This window comes from Vombatus ursinus, unplaced genomic scaffold, assembly GCF_900497805.2.
Source record: "Vombatus ursinus unplaced genomic scaffold, bare-nosed wombat genome assembly UNPS02014772.1, whole genome shotgun sequence".
NCBI lineage: Eukaryota > Metazoa > Chordata > Mammalia > Diprotodontia > Vombatidae > Vombatus > Vombatus ursinus.
Window position 1 is genome coordinate 12,179,317 of NW_020954550.1, and position 7,724 is coordinate 12,187,040.

The following is a 7,724-nucleotide window of genomic DNA, read 5'->3' on the forward strand; positions in this document are numbered from 1 at the left end:
AGAGCTCCTCCCACATCTTCCCCTATTTAGGGAGGGCACCCAGGGAATTCTCATCACTTCCCACTCAACTATTTTCTGGGACTTCAGCATCTGCCAAAATTCATCATTCTGCAAGATCAAATTAACTTTGTAACTCTCACCTCCTCAAATTATTTCTACCCTGGCTGCAGATATTCATTATGCCCTGGAACAACCCTTTCCCCCATTTTTCCCACCCTATCTTTTCAGCTTCTTTTTATGTATTGTTCTCCCCATTACATTAATAAACTCTCTGAGGAAAGGGACTATCTTATACCTGCTTTTGTATTCTCAAAGCTTCACACAGTGTCTGGCACATGTTAGGCACTTAATAAGTTTTTATTACCTTTGATTCTGTTTCTTCTTACTATTAGCAACACTTTGCCCAAATTACTTTACTTACTTTGGCCTGAATTTCCACATCTGTAGAAGTTGTGACTTTTAAAAAATGAATTTCAAGGTTCCTTCCATCTCTAAATTGCATGGTCATTTGGCTCCACTTTGTAATTGATAATTTTATAAAGCCCTTTTCCTAAGCTTTCCTGACTTTAGAACAGTTTTTTAGGATATCTATGTCAGGCAGGACTGGGGTCATGCCATTTTCACAAAGTTCTCTTCAGTTCTTTATTTCTATGGTCCTCATAATTTTTTTGGAGATAATAAATAATATCCTATTTTCCCATTTCAGGCTCTGAATCAGAGAAAAGGACTGAACCTGATCATAATACTGTGGTCTTCAAGATTCTATTGAGGATCATGGCTCTGTAAGATTGTTAGTGGTTGGCCAATGAATGTTTTCATTGCTGGCCTATGGACTCAATTTCAATTTTCTGAAGGTGAGAGAAGAGAAATAGCCTGACTAGTCACTGCTAGTCTGGTTACCTAACACCAGGCTTTTATTCATGCCCTCTCTGTCCCCAGGAAAAGTAAAGTTTAGTCCATTGGTCATCTATCAAAACATTCATTGTTTTCTACAGTGACCATGGACATATCCACTTTCAACTGCCACATATTCAAAGTCCTCACTTAGTTTGAAGGTGCTGGTGCTACATTCTGATTCTGTCTGCTCCCCGCCCTTACCTTTTTTTTTTTCTAAGAGAGAAGTGAGATGATGGGCTATCAAGTATCTTCTTAAAAAATTAAGAGCTAGAGGGCTGGAGCCAAGATGGTAGATTGGAGACAGCAACACAGCTAAATTCTTCCAACATTCTCCTCCAAACAACTTCAAAATAATTCTTCAAATTGAATTCTGGAGTGGCAGAGCCAACAAAAGGATGAGGTGAGACATTTTTCCAACCCAAGAAAAGGTTGGCAGGAGAGGTCTGTGACACCAAAGAGACCATATTAGAGTGCAGTGCCCATCAAAATAACACCAACAGTGGGCCTGGGAGACATCTGCAATGGTGAAAGCAGCAGCTTTGGGAACTCTCTGCCCAGAGATGGTAAGGGGATTGATTAGACAACTGGTGAGAAAGAGGGCCCTTCATTGGCATTGGGTGTAGGACCCTGTTATCTTGCTTATATGTAGTTTTGGGGTTGCTTTTCCAAGGCAGAGATGTGTATTAACTCTTGTGGCTGCAGGATAACAGGACCCCTGGTCATGATTTCAGGGTGGAGAAGAGTACTTGTGGTTACTAGCAAGGGAGTAGGAGCCCTGCAGTTTCAAGGGTGAAAAGAGCACTAGCACTTACAGCTACAGAAGAGCAGGGGCACTAGTCACAATTTCAGTGTCAAAAGGAGCACTAGCACTTGAGGCTGAAGGGCAGCAAGGTATCTTCCTGAGTAAATATGAGAACACATGCCAGGAAAGCAATGACCACACCTCTCCTTGTATCATATCATCTTGGAAGAACCAAAATAATAGCACAAAAAATGAAGCTTGGGACAATGCCCTTTACACCTTGGGAGTAGAGCATAACATTTATATAAAGATAAAAGTCAAGAAATAGGTTGTAAAAGTTATCTAACAAAAAAAAAACCTGACCATAAAGAGCTACTATGGTGACAGGGGAGATCAAGACACAAACTCAGAAGAAAATATTGATGTCAAAACAGCTACAAGCAAAGCCTCAAAGAATAAAAATGTGAATTGAACACAAGCCAAACAAGAATTCCTAGAAAAGATTTTAAAAAAGGTTTGAAAAATCAAATAAGAGAGGGAGAAGAAAAATTGGGAAAAAATGAAAGTGATGCAAGGAAATTATGAAAAGAGAGTCATTAGTTTGGTAAAAGAAGTACAAAAATATTCTGAAGAAAATAATACCTAAAGAAAAAAAAACCCAGAATTAGTCAAATGGTGAAAGAAGTATAAAAATTCATTGAAGAGAAGAAATTTTAAAAAGTAAAAATGGCCAAATGGAAAGAGAGGTAGAAAAGCTCAGTGGGAAAAACAAACAAACAAACAATTCCTTAAAAATTAGAATTGCACAAGTAGAAACTAATGATTCCATGAGACATCAATAAACAATAAAACAAAAATCAAAATAATGAAAAAATTGAAAAAATGTGAAATATATCTTCTGAAAAAAAAAACTGACATGGAAAATAGATTGCGGAGAGATAATTTAAGAATTATTGGACTATCACCTCCCTTAGCTTCCCAAGAGCCCATGTGTGCTGAGTTGGTAGGTTGTCTAAAGTTTGCATGAATTTCGCTCGCCAGGAATTTGCCTATGCGCCCCCTGCCCCCATTCCCCACACCCGCCAGCTGGGAGCCTTGCGAATGACTTAAGGGAGTCCCCAGGGGCCACTGACGGCTGGCATGCCACTTCCCAATCTTCCAGCTTCTCCGTGGGATCGGCGCATGTGGGGGACCTCCTGGCCTTTCACACTCCAGCCTCGCCATGTTGGTGTTGTTTGAGATGGCAGGGGCTATGCCATTTTCAAGGTTCTAAATGAGAAGAAACTACAAAAGGTGGACAGTTTGTGGAAAGAATCTGAAACTCCAGAGAAAACATATAAAATCGTAAAACTAAAACATTTTGAGAAGTTCCAGGATACAACTAAAGCATTAGCAGCCTCCCCAGCTTTGGTAGAAGGTAAACTCAGTAAGAATTTAAAGAAAAGTCCTGAAGAAAATAGCTGCAAAAGAAGCCCATGCCAAACTGGGGGTGAACCTAAGTTGTATTTATAGTCCTACTATAACTGAACTAATGAGAGGAATCCACTGGCAGATAGAAGGATTAATCACTGGCCTTCCATCTCAGGAAATGGCCGCTATGTGTCTAAGATTAGCACATAGCCTCTCAGTATAAGCTGAAATTTGGTACCAATAAAGAGGATACCGTGATTGTTCAGGCAATCTCTTTATCTGATGACCTGGATAAAGAACTGAATAACTACATTTTGTGATATAGAGAAAGGTATGGTTGGCATTTCCCTGAACTGGGAAAAATCATTACAGATAACTTAACTTACTGCATATGTTTGTGCAAAGTTGGAGACAGGCAGAACTTTGCTTCTTCAGATCTTTCTGAAAGTTTATCAGAGGAGGTTGAAGCTGAAGTGAAAGCAACTGCAGAGATTTCTATGGGAACTGAAGTTCCAGAGGAAGACATAAACAATATCTTACATCTCTGCAACCAGGTGATTGAAATTTTTTTAATATATAATAATATAGTATACTTCTTTACTACTTAATACTTAATATAATACTACTTAAATAACAAGATAATACATTTAAAATATAGGCAAGTTAAAATAAATTTCATTTTAAAAGGCATCAGTAAAAAAGGCAATTGTTTCTTAGCTTGAATAAATACATTAAACTGTAAGGTGATCTTTGGCAAGACAATATGTAAGTAATGTTGGACATCCAATCAATTTTGGTTTTGCTTTTGATAAGTGCAAGTGTTGAAAATCCTATCTTACTTTACAAGATGGGGATTCCTTTCAATGAACACTAGAATCCTTCAAGGCTTTTTGAGTTAAACACTAACCATAGCAAAATTTTAGTCTTAAGGTCAATGAGTTTATCTTTGGCTAGGTCGGCACCTTTGCTAAAATTTATATCAGCCAGAAAAAGATTGCAAATCTGTGGTTCAACTTTAATACTATCTAGAAATAACTTTCGAAAGAGTTCTGAAGCATTTTCAGGTTTTCACAAATTTATCTTTTTAAAGAAACCAACAGAGTATTTTGTATCTCAGTTCCATGTTAGTAAAGCACTTCCTCTAGTTTTTAGAAGTTTTTACAAGGATGTCAGCCTCTACAGTCTTCTTCCATATCATTAGCTTAGCCAAGAAACCTAAAAATGTTTCCAATAGCATTTATAATGTTGACTTCAGAACCTTGAATTGAAAGATTTATCTCATTTATATGTTTAAAAATATCTTCCAGGTAAGCCAATCAAAGTCCTATCTTTTAAAGTATGACAAGAGTAGAGTTCCTTTCTCTTTAATGAAAAGCAAAAAAAAAAAAACAACAAAAACATATCCTTAGTTTGAACAAATATTTCAAGACAATGAACTTCTATGTGACAGAGAAACATTTCATATTCTACACCTATTTTTTTTGGTAAAAATCTTTTAAAAATCAACTAGGTGATTGACATCTCAGAGTATCAAAACTAACTGTATGTGTTTCTCTGAAACAAGATGATTACTATAGCCCCCAGTGTTACAGTAATGGTTGGTGAGCTAGTTGGAGCTAGACTTATTTCTCATGCAGATTCCCTTTTGAATTTGGCAAAGCATGCAGCTTCCACCATACAGATATTAGGAGCTGAGAAGGCCCTCTTTAGATCCCTGAAGACAAGATGGGACACCCCTAAATATGGCCTAATTTATCATGCTTCCCTTATGGGCCAAAGTACTCTCAAAAACAAAGGAAAAATTTCTTGAATGTTATTAGCCAAGATTGTTTTAGCTATTTGTTATGATGCTTTTGGAGAAGATTCTAGTGCTAAGATGGGAATTGATAACAGAGTCAAATTAGAAGCTTGGCTGAGGCATTTGGAAGAGAGAGGGATAAGAAAAAAAACCAGTGGTACAGGAAAGGCATTAGTAAAACAGAAAAGTATCCCCATAAAAGTGAAATAAAAACTTATAATCTGTCTGGTGATTCAACTCTTCCAACATTGTCTAAGAAATGCAAGTTTCAAGAAGTGTCAGAAGAACAAGATGATGAACCAAAGGTTGAAGTGAAAGCAAAAAAGGCCAAGACTGGAGAAGTTAAAGAGGAAGAAGAAGTGGAAATTGATTCTGCAAAGAAGAAAAAATATACAAAGGAAAAAAAGAAGAAAATAAAAGAAGAAACTCCTTCAGAGGAAGAGCCATCTACTAGTATAGTCATTGAAAGTCCAGAAAAAAAAAGAAAAGGAAAAAAAAAGAAAGAGATTGTGAACCAAAGGCATGGATCAGCTTAAAGGTTTTGATAACTTGAATAGATTCTCCTTCCAATTCAGCTTGGCACGTGCCATAGACGGTCTTTGAAATATCAGGACAAGAGGACAAAACATAACTTCTATGGCTGTCAGTCTTGAACTGGACACTTAATTTCAGACATTTTCTCTCATTAAAAAAAAAAGCCGCTTCCAATTCATAGAGTATTTGATATACAAGTAAAAATATTTTTTGCATAAAAAAAAGAATTATTGGACTAATGAAAGCTATGATAAAAAAAGGGATCCTAGACATCATATTTAAAGAAATTATCAAGGAAAACTGCCCAGATATCCCAGCACCAGAAATAAATTAGAAATGAAAAGAATTCATCAATCACCTCCTGAAAGAGATCCCAGAGCAAAGATACCCAACAATATTATAACCAAATTTCAGTGCTCTTAGGTCAAGGAGAAAACATTGCAAGCAATCAGAAAGAAATAATTCAAATATCATGGAGCCACAGTCAGGCTCACACTAGATTTAGCAATTTTCACATTTAAGGAATGGAGGGCTTAGAATATTGTGTTCACAAGTCAAAGGAGCTAGGATTACAAGCAAGAATCACCTAGCAAAATTGAGTATAATCCTTTGGGGGGAAAATGAGCATGTAATGAAGTAGTGAACTTTCAAGCCTTCTTTTTGAAAAGACCAGACCTGAATAAAAAATTTGACTTTCAAATATAAGACTCAAGAGAAGCATAGGTGGAGCCAAGATGGCAGAGTAAAAGTAGTGACTTGTTTGAGCTTTACCCCAAACCCCTCCAAATACCTGTAAAAACCAGCTCTAAACAAATTCTTAAGAGCAGAACCCACAAAAAGACAGAGTGAAACAAATTTCCAGCCCAAGACAACCTGGATGGTTGTTTGGAAAGGCATATCATGCCGGGCAGGGAGAGGAAAGCAGTTTGGCCTGGGTGTTCAGGCAAACCAGGCCTCAGCAAATCTGGAGCAGACCTCAGAGGACTGAATCATGGGCAGCTATGGTAGTTTCCAGACATCTCAACCCACAAATGCCAAAGACAACTTAGAAGGTCAGTAGAAAAATTCTGTGTCTGCAGTGACAGAGAATGACTGTCCCAGCCTCAGTCCCTGAGTGTGGCCCCTGGGCGGTGGATGCTTCTGGAGTTCAGGCCCACAGATTGAGGGGGAATTGAATGGCTGATTAGAGGGGGATTGCAGGGATCTCTTTGCTAGTGTGGGATTCTCGTGCTTTGCCTGTGTTTGGATCTGGGTCACAGTTCTGGGTAGTAGTCCTAGGGTGAGGAGGAGTGCTGGCATGGTGGAGCTTGTAGTGGCCCTGGAGAGGAAATCCTCCTCACAGTTCCAAGACAGAAAAGAGTGTTTGTCATCACTTATAGACCAGAGCACAGGCCAGGAAAGGAGTAAACACCTTGCCCTTGATCATAGCACCTTGGAAGAACTGAAAATTTACAGGTCCCTAGAAATATCTCTGCAAACAGCTGCACAAAACCTCCAAAGCTTGGGACAGTACATTCTCCACCCTTGAAGCAGACACCTACCCTAACAAAGAGTTTATAACTCAAGTAATTGGCTGGGATCATGAGCAAGCAATGCAAAAGGAGTCAGACCACAGAATTTTACTTTGGTAACAAAGAAGATCAAAACATACAACCAGAAGAAGACAACAAAGTCAAAGATTCTACATCCAAAGACTAAGAAAAATATGAATTGGTCCCAGGCCATGGAGGAGCTCAAAAAGGATTTTGAGAAGCAAGTAAGAGAAGTAGAGGAAAAACTGGGAAAAGGAATGGTAGTGATGCAAGGAAATCATGAAAACAGGTCAACAGCTTGCTAAAGGAGATCTAAAAAAATACCGAAGAAAATCATACCTTAAAAAATCGACTAACCCAAAAGGCAAAAAAAAAGGTTCAAAAAGCCAATGAGGAGAAGAATGCCAGTGACCAAGACCTAGGCTCCCAACACAAGAACCTTGGGTCACTGCCCTCTGCTCCTCAACAGGAGAGCATAATCTCTTTAAAGGCCAGGGAATAAAGAAACACCATGAGTAAAAAGAAACATATGTTAGATTCATATTATGAGAAGAGTGAAGATCAAGACAGAAATTTTGAAGAGGACAACATTGTCATCAAACCTACATCTGCAACATCAAAAGGGAATATGAATTGGTCTGAAGTCCAAAAAGCCTTCTTAGAAGAGCTCAAGAAGGATTTTAAAAGTCAAATGAGAGAGGTTGAGGAGTCTTTAAAAAGTACAATTGTCTAATTGGAAAAAAAGTACACTGAAGAAAACAAGAACCTAAAAAACACAATTGGCCAACTGGAAAAAAAAGTACACTGAAAA

The 7,724-nt window shown here is 38.0% G+C and overlaps 1 pseudogene; it reads left to right on the top strand.

The window, feature by feature from the left end:
* The first annotated feature begins 2,861 nt into the window (after nucleotides 1-2,861).
* On the top strand, nucleotides 2,862-5,383 carry LOC114044080 (annotated as a pseudogene).
* Nucleotides 5,384-7,724: the final 2,341 nt, after the last annotated feature.